Below are 15,327 nucleotides of genomic sequence, written 5' to 3'. Positions count from 1 at the left end.
GTCCCTGGACCCCATGGATACTGAAGCACAGGTGGCCAGGGGTGAGGTATAGAGTGGATGGCTATGTTGCATGGAGGTCAGGCACAGTTACCACTAAAGCCCCTTTAACATATAAACTTCTTGGGGGTGCCCGAGTGGCTCAGTCAGTTAAGTGTCTGCCTTTGGCTCAGGTCATGATCTCAGGGTCCCAAGCTCCCTGCTCAGCAGGAAGTCTGCTTCTCCTTCTCCCTTTGTCCCTCCTGCCTGCTGTGCATCCTCTCTCTCTCTCTCTCTCTCAAATAAATAAATAAAAACTTTAAAATAATAATATATAAATTTATTGGATTTTTGGCATACCTATGCCTCAGTTTACTGTGGCATTATCCTCTGGTAAACAAACCTCCTTTTCTCCCTTAGCTTTTAATCAGGGTATAATGTGCATCACCTGCATGAGTTCTTACTCCTCCTTAAGCAGTCTGGGCCTAGTTGGTAATCTCAGCAGTACCCTAGTCTATGACAGATGTATTTATTCTTCTCCTGCACTAAAAGTGCAATGACTTTTAATTAATGAAGTTCATTCTGTGTCACATCACATAAGCCCTTGTGTCCAGGAAAAAGAGATGCCATGATAATTGGTATATAAGAATTAGCTCAGCACTTTCTGTTAGCCCTGAATTATGCTGGGATGGCCTGAAGTAGGGTTTATAGTGTGTATTTTTAAATTTTTTTCTTTATTCTGACACATAGTCCTGAAATGGCACCCTGTCATTTACTCTTCACAGTGGCCTACCAGGTAAATGGTATTATCACCATTTTACTTAGAAGTAAACTGAGACCAGAGGCCAAGTGTCTCAGTATTTAAAGGTACAATAGTAGTTAGGGACAGATTTGGGACTAAAATTTCTACTGGTTTTCTCCAGCTACAGAAATCTATCTGCCAGGCAACTTTTTATACAACACTCTAACTTCAGCAGATCTGATGGTTTGGCTGACTGTTGGTTAGAGATAGAGAGGGAGAGAGAAAGAGAAGGAGAAAGAGAGAGATAGGTTTGTGTGTAATTGTGATTAAAAATAGTATTTTTTTAAATTACACGAGTGACGTGTTTAATGTGGGAAATTATCAAATATAGATAAGAAAAGAGGGAAGGAGAATCAAAACACCTACCATTGCACAAGGTTATCTGAAATAACCCTGTTAATATGTTGGTATATATCTTTTTATATTATCCATATATTGCTTTTTTAATTTTTACTTTATTAGACTGACATCATTGGTGTATATAAAATTTTTCACTCTTCAATATTCACTGACTATATTATTAGCATCTTTCATACCAATAAGTAGATAGCCGCACTCACATTTAAATGGTTGTGTAGAACTTCTTGATGTAATATATCTTAATGTGCTTAACAGAATCTTATTGTTAGGTGTTTAAAACATCTGTATATATTTTTAAAGAGTTTACTTATTTATTTGAGAGAGAGAGAGACAGAGACAGAGACAGAGATAGTGACAGAGAGTACATGTGGGGAGAAAAGGGAGAAGCAGGCTCCTCAGTGAGCAGGGAGCCACATGCAGGGCTCAATTTCAGAACTCTGTGATCATGACCTGAGCTGAAGGTAGATGCTCAACTGACTGAGACATCCAGGCACCCCTAAAACATCTCTATATTTTTAAAACAATGGTCTTGAGTAAACAGCATACAACTTACTGAGGCTCAAAAGTAGGATATTTAGGTAATAAACAGTTCTGAAGAACTTTGAGTTAGCATTTAGTTAGGCAGAAAAATGAGTTCCCATCCCTCAACCTGGTTGGATACCTGCAGTCGTATACATCAATGGCCCCATCACTGTTCAATAACAGACGTGACCAGTACTATGATGTATGAGTGATCAGACTCACTGAGTTTATTTTCACGTTTGAAATTGAGCTCTACATAATACCAGTACTTTATTACTTGTGGGTCCTTGAGATTTTCCTGCCACCTCCAAGAACAGAGGTTAGCAATCACCACTGAATTTTCACCAGGAAATAGCCATCAGATTAACTCTGAGAAATCTAATGCCTGCCCAGAAATAGTAACAGAATCAGATTGGAGGATCAGAGGAAAGTCCCACAGACTTGAGGAAGTTCAAGGTGAAAATAGTTTGTTGGAGGTCTGAGATCAGAAAGGAAGAGTTCAAGAGAACTCAGAGCAAGTCAGCATCCAAAAAGTGAGCTAAACTGGCCAAATGATGGACTGGTATCTTTGGAAAAGAAAACACATCCAACTTCTTTTCAAAAATTTGCCAGGCCATTCACTTGTAGAATGACAATGACTGTCCCAAGTGATCGAGAAATTCCAAAAATATTTTTTCTTCCCCTGCTATGATGCTCAAGGTAAGGAAACTGGGGTGGTTGGTAAAGCAAACTGAAGTCTACTCTGCATTCTAGACCTGGCTTTATTCTCTCTGTGAGTGACTAAGAAAATTCTGTTCTCTGTTGGGGCTTTGGTTTTCTAGACATTAAATAAGTAGAGGGGCAGCAAAATACACTCATCAAGAATTTCAACTCTGCCACTTACTGGCTGTATGAAATTGGATAATTTCTTCAACTTCTTTTAAGTCCCAATTTTCCAGTCTTTAAAATTAAAAATAAAAATATGTAGCTTATGAGATTGTATCAAGTATTAAAACAACACGAGGTATGTAGTTATCTATCATAGCCTAGAACACAAGAGAGTTCAGACTCCATGATTAAAGGAGTTGGCATCTGTTGTATTTCTTTGTTCCTTTCCAGCTCTGAAGTATTACTCTATGACAGGTGTTATGGGTATGTAGAGATAATAAGATATGTTCATTGCCCCCAAAGAGTTAACAGTCGGCTGTGGAGAGCAGACATGGAAAAGCAGCTGGACTGGAAGACTGAGGAGTGAGCTGTGTAATTGAAACAGAGTTGCCGCATCCTTGCTAGAGCTGAGTGGAGGGAGACTTCACATTGGAGGCAGTCATTAGGGTGAGCTTTAAAATATAAAAAAGAATTTGTTAAGGGAAGGTAATCTTAGAAGCACTAAGATAAAAAAGTTAAGGGCTCAACTGGATGGCTGAATTGGTACTACGAGTTTTGAGCTCCTTCTAACGGGCTGATACAGTTGTTAGGATGGGAAAAAATAAGCATATTTATTTATGACTGAACCCAAATCAATTATTGCTAAGAAATTTAAATTTCTGTCCTCTAGATCAAAGTAATGAAAGCCTGGTGTCTTTGTTTTGCTACTCACAGTCTGACCTTGGCTGTATGACATCAACTGTTTCCTCATCTCTAGGATGAGGATTGTAAATTCTACTCGTCTACCTCCATAGGTTTTGTGAAAATTAACTGATAATATAGGGTCTGTCTTAGAATCATCTGGAAGGCTTATGAAAGCACAGATTGCTAGACCCTGCCTCCATAGGTTCTGATTCAGTAGGGCTTGGGTGGGGGAAACCCAAGAATTTATATTCCTAAAAAGCTCTCAAGTGATGTTAATGTTGCTAATCTAAGGACTATGCTTTGAAATGCCTGCTTTAGGGCACTATGGTTTTCTAAGTTTGTATTCACAATTGGCCCAAGAGTAATGTTAAGTGTTTATTACATTTTATTCTGTCTCCAGCCCTTTAATAGACTCTATAGGGGATATGCACAAGTAGAAGACATAATATTTGTTCTTGCTGTCCCTACACTATATTAGCCTTGCTCAGTCATGTGTAGTTAATGAATGTATTGATTTGATTTGTCCTCATATAGCTTCTAGTCTCACCAGAGAGACATAGGTGAAAGTTAGAATGATAAGACTCACTTGGACAAAATCAAGTCTCTTTGCATTTTTTTTTCCCTTAGTAATCAAGCCTATGATCCTAAAGGACTTTTTCTTTTCTCTTGACCTTTGCTACAAACTACATCCTTAATGTGGCTACTCCCTCTCTTTTTACACCTATGGCTACATATCCCAGCAGCCCTTAGAGGCCCTAGCTGGGTTGGATGGGATTTCTATTGGGGTAAGGAAACAGATACCCATGTAAATACAGCCAGACGTCTCCTCCAACATCTGAAATGGATTGGCCCAGCCATCAGAACTGTAAATCACCTTCAGAAGCCTCCTTCTCCCAGGAGTGGAGTCTTTACATTATTCATATAACCATGTATGCTCTTGTCTCATGAAGATTACACCAACCACCATGCTTTCATAGCCCATCCCCTTCCTGCACTCCATACCCCTTCTTGGCCTCTCTGCGTTCATACTTCACAGTATCCTCTGCACACTCTATTCCTTTCACTTTTTGGGAGAGCATAATTCTCCAGGACCTGGCTGCAGTCATGCCAATAGGATTGCCTTTCCATGATCATGATATATTTGAAAGTATCCGTTTCCTCTTTGAAAGAGGAAGAACTGCAGCCATCCCAATTCCTTCAGGCAACACAGTAAAGAGAGCCCACCTCATCATCACTGAAGCTGTTGTGTGCTCCTTTCACAATAAATTATTCTTTGGAATTTCTGCTTGTGTTTTGTGGGGTGGGGCTTGTACTATTTCTACATGTAGATCTGTTTTCTCTTTGTCAAAGTCTATGGAGTACATTTTTTTTTTCAAAAAGAAATGAAAAGTGAGTTTGTGAACTAGATTTACCATAAAAAATGAGAGTTCACATAAAAATTTGGATTTCCAGGTTCTTAAGACAAAAACATCAGAATATTTGGTAGCAATGGACTCTAAAGGTAACACTAAAAGACTGAGTGTTGACCACCTCCTTTGCACAATGTCTATGCTCTCCAGTTTGCCACTGTCCACACCGGTTTGTCATTCATTTATATTGTTTGCTTGGTTCCTGAATGTATTTGAATTAGTGGCTTCTTTTTGCTCTTCTTGACAGGTTTACAGACCCATAGAGTTTGGGAGCTGCAGAGCTTTCTTACAGCAGGGATTTCCAAACACTGCTACACATCAGAATCAACTAATAAGCTTCCATAAATCCCTATTCCCTGGCTGTACCCAATGCCACTTAAGAATGAATTTCTAAGGTAGGGCCCAACCATCAGTATTGTTTCTTAATTCCCTAGATAATTCCAGTATGCTTACATATTTGAGAACCAGTATCATAGAGAAGTTCTTCTCAAATGTTATTATGCCTATGAATCACCTGAGAATCATGTTTTAAAGGCAGGTTCTAATTCAGTAGGCCTGGGGGTAGCCTGATATCCAGCATTTCTTACAAACCAAGGCTGCTGGTCCTGAGACCACATTTTGCATAGTAAAACCTTAGAGATCCTCTAGTATGTTCTTGCACATAGGTTTAAAAGGGTGCCAAAATAATGCTTTACTTACAATAGTTAAGTATTTAAGCTAGGAAGAATTTATTGTTTTTAAGAATTTACTTTTAAAAACATAAATGATAGTAGTGTCGAGTATATTTCTATATCAAGGTCCTCATTTACATTCCCTTATGCCTTCCTGACTAAAAAAAGACCCAGAACATTAGAATGTTAGAATAGTAACAGAACATTATTCTACCCTAGTGATTCCTATCTTTTGTTGTGGTAGGTGGGGTGGAGATTAGAAAACAGATTCTTACCTATCCTTTTGGGTTATCACTCAAAATGATAAAACTATGAAATGGAAGAGCCAATACCCTGAGAAAAAGAGTTCCATCTGTCTTTGTGTCTAAAACTCTAAGAATTTCTTTGTTTGATTGAGTTCTAAGTCATGTGGCAGCCTCTATTTCAGGTGAGAATGAAGTAGTCGGTCAGGTCTAATTGCCTGGTTATATGAGTGAGCCAAGTCGGTAACTCTCTGAACAATTTAATTTGAAGTCAGAATTTACAGGGTTGAAGCTGCTACACTTCCTGGGGCCAAAAGATTTCTTTCAGGCTGACCATTTCTCTGAGATGAAAATGCTACCATGGTGGATTCAATCTTCTAGATCCATGTATCTCAAAATACTATCAAGACACGATGTGGGTCAGAATCCCTTGTGCCTCTATTTTTCCAGTCCCTACTCCTACAGCTTCTAAGTGAGTAGGTCTACAGTAGAAACTAGGAATTGGCATTTTTAAGAAAACTCATCCAAGTGATTTTGATGCAGGTGGAGGGCCAGATGTAGAGAAATATGGTATGGAGGTAAATGTCCTTCCTTTCCCATGTGCTAGTATCATGGCTATTTTCTTTTGAATCAAATGCTGCCTCCCAGGAACCAGCTGAAACCAGGACTGTGCCAGGCTCCCACTGAGTTTGGAAGGAACCTCTCCATTTGTTAAATCATGACAGAGATCATGCATGATCCCTTTGCTGCCAGGACATTCAGTGTGGAACTCCTGGTTTTCAATGATGTAGCCATTTGTTTAGCACAGACCAATGCTTATTATAGGAGAGTGTGAAATAGGGTAAAACTTCTCTCAGTCTTTAGATTTTGAGGTCTAACTACAGCAATGTTTTGCAACTTTTAAGAGAAGAATTAATGATTACTCCTTTGGATTATCAGAAAAGCTTCCCACCCTACAGCCCACCCCCCAGTAGATTTGGATACACATTTGGAGGATGCTCCTCATTGAGTATCACTTAATACAGAGAGCAAATTTCATTTCTACATGTCCCTATTAATGCAGAAAAATTTTGAGGCACATTATTTTTGGAAGTCTGTACCATAAAACAATAGGTATACATAAATGGTTAATAATTTATAATGTTTAATATTGAATATGCTTTCACCGCTACTGCTGTCCTGAAGGAATTGTGATGTACTGTTGTATAAACCCTTCTCCCAGCAGGCATGCTCCTGCTTCCCTATGCTCTTCCATGGAGACTCAGCATTACAACAGAAGGGTGAAGGAGGACCAGAAAGGCACCTGGGTGCAAGCCTGGCACCACAGGGAGCCCAGGGCAGGAAGCGATTGATTGATCTGTGGGTGCGGAGACCTATCTGGAGGCTTCTGTGCATGTGAATTGGCCTGTCCAAGCTGGTGTTTCTGCCAGCCTGACAGTCTGCTGAAGGGGACTCAGGTGTACACTTCAGCCACTCAATAACTCTTTCCCTGCTGAATGTCAAATGATTTGATCCAAAGGGAAAGAGGCTGGAATTTGTCTGGTGACTAAGTAACAACCAGGCCTTTTTGGCCAGGAAGAATCTTTCAAGTGATACAGAGAATACATGTGGAAACTGAAATGATGATATTGATGATGATGGCATTTAGAGCAGCAGTCACTGCCATTAGGTAAGAGGTGATCATCTGTCAGCACTTGCATTATCCTTTCAGCCCTCACACCAACCCTGGGAGGCATAGGGATCATTGTTTTTCTCATTTTACATAAAGAACTTGAGTCTTAATCCTATTGAGCGTCTTGCCCATAGTGACATGGGCAGTACCAGGCCAGGGTTTGAATCCAGGTCCATCTGATCCTCAAACCTGTTCTGCTCTCCTTCATTGTACTGTTATTATGCAACTCCTCCTCATAGCTACCATTTTGGAGGGATTTTAATGTTGTACTTGTCCATGCTTCTGGGGAAATTCTTGATCTTAGCATAGTGTGAGAGCTGACATTGATTCTTTGAGGAATTTACCTATTTCCCCATCTACATGTGGGGAAGAGAGAGGAGGGTCAGAGATCAGCTGATGTCTCAAAAGTTCATTCTTCTGTGCTGCTCACTTAATCCATATACAACTCTCCTGGCTCTCAGTCTAGTGCTACAGCAAGATCTGGGAACTAAATATTCCCTGGAGCCCTTGTAGTCCATTGGGGATACACTACAGAGTCAAAGACCTGAGTTAAATTCCCAGATTTTCAAGGCAGTAAGCCTTATTTTTGTTATTTGCCTGGATACTCAGTTAGGTATTCAATCCAGCATAGTGTTTAGAATGCAGTAAGGGTGCCACTAATATTGGTTGCAAGAATGAACATCCCTAGTAAGAGATGTGATCCTGGACATTGCGTTGTATTTTCTTGCTTCTCACTTTTCCTATCTTTTATATAAGCAGGTGTGATCTCCATGTTTGGGGAAGCCTTTCCACTTCAAAATTTGTTTGACCCTAGAGCAAATGTTCGTTTCCTGAGGTCTGAAGATGGTTCAGTGTAGTCTCCATAACCCTATAGATAATATCTCTAAAATTAGATTTATTTTAGTATAATCTAACTAAAAGTCATCCCTATTAGTGGTACAGTCCTATGGATTTTGATCAATGTATATACTCATGTAACCACCACTATAATCAAGATACAGAATATTTTAATTACTCTAGAAAGTTCCCTTAAGCACTTTTGTAGGCAATTCTTTCCCCAGCCCCAGCCTGACAACCACTGGTCTGTTTTCTCTTCCTGTAATTTAATCTTTTCCAGAATGGCATAAATGGAGTCATGCAGGACATAGCCTTTTTAATCTGCTTCTTTCACTTAGCACAATGCTTCTGAGATTCATTCATGTGTTTTGATGTATTACTAGTTTGTTCCTTTTTATAGCCAAACAAATATTCTGTTGTATGGATGTACCACAATTTGTTTATCCATTCCAGCTGATGGACTTTTAGGTTGTATTCAATTTGGAGTATTTATGAATGAAGCTATTATAAATATTCATGTAGAGATTTTTCACATATAGTTCTTAATTTATCTTGGGTAAATATTATTAAAAGTGGGTCCATGCAGAATTACTGAGTGTATATATATATATATATATTTTTTTTTTTTCCTGGCGAGATAGTTCGTAGCTACTGTTAGCTTCCCAAAATGGTTAAGAACCACTGATCTTCTTGCTGCTTCCTTTTATATCTGTCCATCTCCTTAATCTCTGCAGCTTGACTTCTCAAATAGAATATTAATTCTGCCAGTTGACAGGGCAGCCTGGTTTAGTAATACAGGCACTGGATAAGGGTTGAGGGGCCACCGCCACCATAGTCTAGTCTTTCACTAAGTGGCATTACCAGTCCTCTTTCTCTTTTCAGAGTTTCAGTAACCCTGTTCATTGGCAGTGGGTTTAATGTCCAAGCTCTGTTTCTTCATCCTGCATTTTCCAGGCAACATAATGCAAGCTTTCTCCAGGCCCCCCAACCCTTTGGAGGTCTGGCTCAGACACCAATTTCAGGCCCTCCAAGGACCCATCATACAGTATTGCCCTGATTCCTACAGAGGCACAAATACAGTACATGAAGGTTTCTATCCACTTGTTCTCATTTTTGCTCATTAATGTCTGCACCTGGGAGGAGGGGTGCCAAGAAGGATGTTTATCAAGGTGTGGCAAATTAGAACAGGAGACCAAATTTTCAATCTAGTTTTGCTACCAGAAGCTCACTGGACATGGGTAAATTACTTCAACTTCTCTTGCTTAAAATCTTGAGTAACTTTCCAAAGTCCTTGGGATAAAGCCCCAAAGCCTTCACAAGCTCTATGAGCCTGTAAAGGGCCTGGCCTTACCCTGCATCCTCAGCCCTTATACCCTCATTGCCTCCCTTGTACTGATCACTAATGACTCTCCCCTAGACCAGTGATTTGGAAAGTACCATAAAGGCTTTGGGCATAAGCTGTGGGCCTTAGGTCTTATAGCTTCCCAATATTTAGCTGGGAAATTATGTACCACTAAGTGGAGTTCTGAAGAAGCTTCCATGAAAGTAATTAAGCCAAAGCAGTGGAATATCAAAGGCCTGGATATATGGAGAGGACAGTAACCAGGCCAAGTTTGAGGCAGTGCATTCCTCAGCAAAATAAGAAGGGTGAATTTAAGACCAAGGAACAGGGATTTGGGGTTAGTTACTCTATTGATATAACTTCTTTCTCCCCAATGATGCACTTTTCTCCACGATACATGTCTTCAGGACAGCGTTGGACTCAAAAATTCTTCAAATGGCCTTGATTTATCCAGCTGATATGTATTAAACATGTAGAAAAGAAGAGTTCACAAAGACATCAGATCCTGGCCCTCAAGCAGACTTTTTAGTTGGGGGCTCATGATAGCCATTTTCTCTCCAATACCTTCTCTGCCCTCAGCATCTTGCTCTGAGTTTTACATGTATCATCGTATGCAATCATTACAATAAACTTAAACTATCCTTTTTTTTTTTTTTTTTTTTTTTACCAATAAGGAAACTGAGGATTACACTGAGAAGTTAGGTAGCAAAGGTCATGAAGCTGGTAACTTGTACAGCCTGGACTCTAACTCAGATGGCTCTGATGCTAAAGCCATCCATGTAACTGCCAGGTACACTATGGGAAATCAAGTCCATTAACTTAACCTTATTAAGCTTCAGTTTCCTCCGTGAAATGGGATAAAATGTTATCCTGGCTTACAGTATTTGTAAGAATTGAAGAGATAATTTATGTAAAGCATTTATATGTCATGATACCTGGAACATTGTAAGTCTCAATATAGGCTAGCTGCTATTATTCTTATTATCATGATTATTATCAGCCAAGAAAGAGGTATATGCAAAGTACTATTGTGGTTCAAAGGAGGGGCAATCACTTTCACCAAAAGTGCATTCAGGGGCAGTGTGAGGATAGGTGAAAGGTTCAACATTTGAGCTTGACCTTGAAAGAAAATGTGTAGGTGGGGGTTTGGCACCAAAGGGTATTCCAATAGAAGAAATTGCATGAATGAAAACACAGACAGGAGACACAAGTAATGACTACAAATGGTAAATAGGCCAATTGATACATAAATGCAGATGAGGGCAGACACCTGCCTCAGGGTGGGAGTTTGAGGGCCAAGTTGAGTATAGGCTTGGTTTTATAGGAAGAGAGGAAACATTGAATGCTTATAAGCAGGGGAATGACAGAGAGAACTATGCTCCAAACGATTTGGCAAGCCATTTACACCCACTGTGGCCAGGATACATGCAAGGAAGTTGCAGGACTTGAGACTCAGGAAGGACACTTGAGAAGGACAAGCCTGACCCATTACAATGCTATGTCCAATTAAAAGACCTCTTTTGGCTTTAGATGGGGAAGAAGAATCTGTGACCTCTGTATTAGTCTTGCAAAATGCCTAAGATTAGGTCTTGCAGGTGCATTTTCAAGTATGGTCCTTTTTAATAAGAGTTTTTTACTTTGCTATGTTGATTTGAAATTCATGCATGTCTTCAAAGTCTACTGGATTCTCAGAACAACCCTGTGATGAGATGAGGGAAATATTTTGAATTGTGAGTTTGTTGAAGGCAAAGATTGCATGTGGAGCTTGATTGCTCACTCAACAAATAAGTAAATAAGTGAGTGAGTGTGTGAGTGAAGGCATGAATCTTCACTTGACTCAGGCAACTGAGGTGAGGAAATAGGATGAAAAGATCTTAGGGTCCAATGGTTGGTCACATAGCCTGGGACTCAAACCCAGGACTTCCAATTTCGTCATTTGTACACTTCTCCATTTATACTTCCTTAAAAGAGTGCTTTCCAAACTATATTAAAAAATACAATGAGTTGGAACTTTGCTTGCTTATTTTTTTCTTTTCTCCCTAAAAGCAGAAGTTTGCCTTTTCCCTTTTAAGTCAGTCATGAAGGGAGCATTGGCTTTGTGCCCTCTGAGAGCTGATTTTCTACCCCCATGCTCCAATTCTGATGTGAGATAATGGAGCTTAGCCTTCAGAGATATGAAAGGTACCAATTGTTTTGTTCTCCAAGCATTAAAATGCAGCTGTTTTTGCTCCCTTACAAACCTTTCTTTTCCTTATAGCAAGTAGGATGAAGGATAGAACATAGAATGAGGAAGTCAGGTTAGTCTGCTTCAGAGAGTTTAAATAGTTTGGGGGAAAAATGAAATAACACAAAACCATAACTTGTCATTGTTCTCTGCTGTTTCCACTGACCACTGCCAGTCTACTGTTTCCATCAAATACGTATAATATTGGTTGTGGAGCAGATCAAAACATTCTCTTCTCAGGGATGTGCAGTTAGTCCATCTTAAAGGAGGAACATGGCATCAAAGAAGTCCATTCTTACTACCCCTCACTCATTTTTCTCCTTTCCCCCCCTTTTTCTCCCCTTCAGGGGGAACAGAAAGCCAGGATTTTAAAAAGACTCTTTCATCTCAAATTGGTCTCTTTCCATTAGTGTCTTGGGTCTCAGAGACAAAAGATTTTAAAAAAGATATAAATAGCACTGTTGAGGACACTAAATGCTAATTAATAAGATTTTATATTTATACAGTGCAATGTACATTGCTTTTACACATAGAAATTTAGGCTGCTGGTTTTTGAACAATTAAACTAAGGAGCTATTTTGTATATAAACGATACCGACTGATTGAGAGTATGCCAAGATCAGCATGTGACCTCTGCACAGATTAGACTCTTCACCTTCACCGAGTCTGGAGTTTCAACCTTGTTAATACTTCAGAGATGACTAGGTTCAAGGTGCCTGCATCAGGGCAACTAAATCCTTGAGAGACTGCCCTCTACGCTGTTATTGGAGTGGTATCTGTTTGTCAGGATAAATATGGAGTCATGGGGACTATACCCTGGAGTCTTCAAACAATGCTGCCTTTACCAGTAGGGAAGTCTTCATAGGGACCCCAATTCTGACCAGAAATGTCCTTGTTTTTGTTTTGTTGTTGTTGTTGTTGTTACACAGCAACACAGCATAGTGATTAAACACATGGGTTTGGAATCAGGCAAATTTTGTGTATTAGTTATCAAAGCTACATAACAAATACCCCAAAACTTAGTGGCTTACAACAACAATAATTATTTATTATCTCTTATGGTTCTGTGAGTCAGGGATTCAGACAGCACAGTGTCTAAGATCTCAGCTGGAATACTTAAAAACTGGAAGCTGAAATCTTCCAAAAGCTCACTCACTTTCATAAAGGCTTTGCTGGAGCTGTCAGCTGGAACACTGACACATGGCTCCCCACATGGCCCGTGCTTCTTCACATGGTGACTGCATGCTAAGGCTTAGCATGGCAAAAATACCATTCTGATGCCTCATGGAAAGATATGTCAACAATGGAAAGTAGATTGTCAGGATGGAAAAAAACAAAAGAGAAATGGGAGAAGAGGAGAACACAGTGGCCATGTTTGCCTAGCACCACTTTGAATCAACAGGTAAAATATCTTAGCCTCCCCATATTGCCATGGATGTGTATTGTATAGAAATGAGTACATTAGAAAAATATAGGTTAATAATAAATTATCCAGTGAATAGCTTGTCTCTCATTTCAGGTTTATCACTACCATCAAACTGCCATTACCTGAACACTCCCTTTACCCAAAGATCTTCACAGACATAATCTCATTTAATTCTTATACAACCTGATATACTCAATATTACAATTTCCATTCTCTTTTTTTCTGCATCAGAACTTTGAGGATATGGAAATTCCCCAGTCCCCCATTGATAAACTACTGCTGAGAGGATTTATTTTTAAAGATGTAGAGCCATTATTCATCTACAGACATTCTCCATTTTAGTTTCAGGCAGTACTTCTCTGGCAGCCTAATCTAATACTTGTAGTCATATAAGGAAGTCTTTTGGCTGGCTATTCAGGTATTCTTATCACATGATCTAATTTAACATATTTTTTTCTGCCAGTAGAATTCCCTTTGATCTTTCATGTCATTATTCTTCCAAAGCTACCCCCAAACAAAAATCTACACTAAACAAGGAAAGCTACTTCAATATATCTGGATTTCTAAGCAACTATCCCCTCTCCCAAAAGAATAAAACAGCAAAAATATTTCCTTCAAATAGAAATAAAAAGTCTCTCAGTCATTTCAGTTTCTATGGCTGTAGCTTTCTTAAGACATTAGTCACACACCATACAATTCACCCATTTAAGTGTTGAATTTAATGTCCTGTGTTATATTCACAGATTTATGTATCTGTCATCATAATCTAATTTTAGAACATACCACTTTTAACAAAAAAGAAGCCCTGTACCCATTAGCTGTCATTCCCTATTGTCCTTCCATGCTCTCAATCCTAAGCAAATGCTAATCTATATTTTGTCTCTATAGATTTTCCTTTTCTAGACTTTTCATACAAATGATATCATATAATAATGTACTCTTTTGTGACTGACTTTTCTAATTTAGCATAATATTTTCAAGATTTATCCATAATGTAGCATGTATCAGGACTTAGTTTCTTTTTATGACCAGATAATATTCCATTATATGGATATACCACATTTTGTTTATCCATTCCTCAGTTGACAGATATTTGGGTTGTTTCCACTTTTTTGGCTATTATGACTCATGTTGCTATGAACATTCCTATACAAATTCTCATGTGGGCACATCTTTTCTTTCTTTTCTTTTCTTTTCTTTTCTTTTCTTTTCTTTTCTTTTCTTTTCTTTTCTTTCTTTTCTTTTCTTTCTTTTCTTTTCTTTTCTTTTCTTCTTTTCTTTTCTTTTCTTTCTTTCCTTTCCTTTCCTTTCCTTTCCTTTCCTTTCCTTTCCTTTCCTTTCCTTTCCTTTCTTTTCTTCTTTCTTTCTTTTCTTTCTCTTTTTGGCTATGTACCCAGTAGTAGAATTACTGTGTTACACAGTAACTCTGTGTTTAACTTTTTGAGGAACAAATTATTTCCACTGTGGCTGCACTATTTTACATCTCCACCAGGTATATATAGGGCCTCAACTTCTCCACATCCTTACTAACACATGTTAATGTCTTTTTGATGATAGCCATTCTCGTGGATGTGAAGTGATGTCTCATCACAAATGTACTCCTTCATCCCCATCATCTATTTCACCCAACCCCCCACCCACCTCCCCTCTGGTAACCATCTGTTTGTTCTCTATAGTCAGTCTACTTTATTTTAAAATTCTAATATAGTTGTTGATGTTTGCCATGAAAATAAGAAAGAGAAATTCTAGCCTTTTGCTAATGAAAGTGTGATTCACAGACCAACAGCATTGGTGTCACCTGGGAACTTGTTAGAAATGCAGAGTCTCAGGCTCTACCTCAAACCTACTGAATTAAAAATCTGTTTTAACAAGGTCCCCCGGTAATTTGTACATGTGTTAAAGCATGAGAAACACTGATCTAGTTTATCAAAATATCATCAGAAGCAGTTGACTGATTCAGATGGTTTTTACTGAGTCAGAAGATTAATGATGCTATCATCATTAAGCTCTTATTATAACACTATCTTGATTCCTTTCTCTCCTTGGGTTCCAGTAAGTCTTCACTTACAAAGTCCTATGGAGTTTTCTGTAATTGCAATATACATCCTTTTCTTCACATTTCTATAGCTACCACCTTTGTCTTGGCCCTCACTACCGTGCACTTGGACTATTCAAGATGGGTCCCCCTTCATGCTTCTCCATTTGCCTAAAGCTCTCTACCTTTCACATCTTTTCTGACTTTTTCTTGCCTTCATGGTAAAATTCATATCCCAACTCTGAAGTGAAGAACTTT

At 38.8% G+C, this 15,327-nt stretch overlaps 1 protein-coding gene and 2 long non-coding RNA genes across 7 annotated transcripts in view; 2 read left to right on the top strand and 1 right to left on the bottom strand.

Moving 5' to 3' along the window:
- GRIA1 (glutamate ionotropic receptor AMPA type subunit 1) overlaps window positions 1-15,327 on the top strand; it is a 355,704-nt gene that overhangs the window by 63,006 nt on the left and 277,371 nt on the right. The gene's annotated exons all lie outside the window — the stretch shown is intronic.
- Window positions 1,864-5,654, bottom strand: LOC111095580. The gene is made up of 2 exons (XR_005358385.1): window positions 5,567-5,654; window positions 1,864-2,979 (listed from the first exon to the last, which is right to left on the bottom strand). It is a non-coding gene; the product is annotated as an uncharacterized LOC111095580 (long non-coding RNA).
- On the top strand, window positions 5,586-9,971 carry LOC119871524. The gene is made up of 3 exons (XR_005358386.1): window positions 5,586-5,718; window positions 6,759-7,202; window positions 9,792-9,971. It is a non-coding gene; the product is annotated as an uncharacterized LOC119871524 (long non-coding RNA).

The sequence above is a fragment of the Canis lupus genome, chromosome 4, assembly GCF_011100685.1.
Source record: "Canis lupus familiaris isolate Mischka breed German Shepherd chromosome 4, alternate assembly UU_Cfam_GSD_1.0, whole genome shotgun sequence".
Classification (NCBI taxonomy): Eukaryota; Metazoa; Chordata; class Mammalia; order Carnivora; family Canidae; genus Canis; species Canis lupus.
This window is presented reverse-complemented; position numbering and strand designations above follow the sequence as displayed.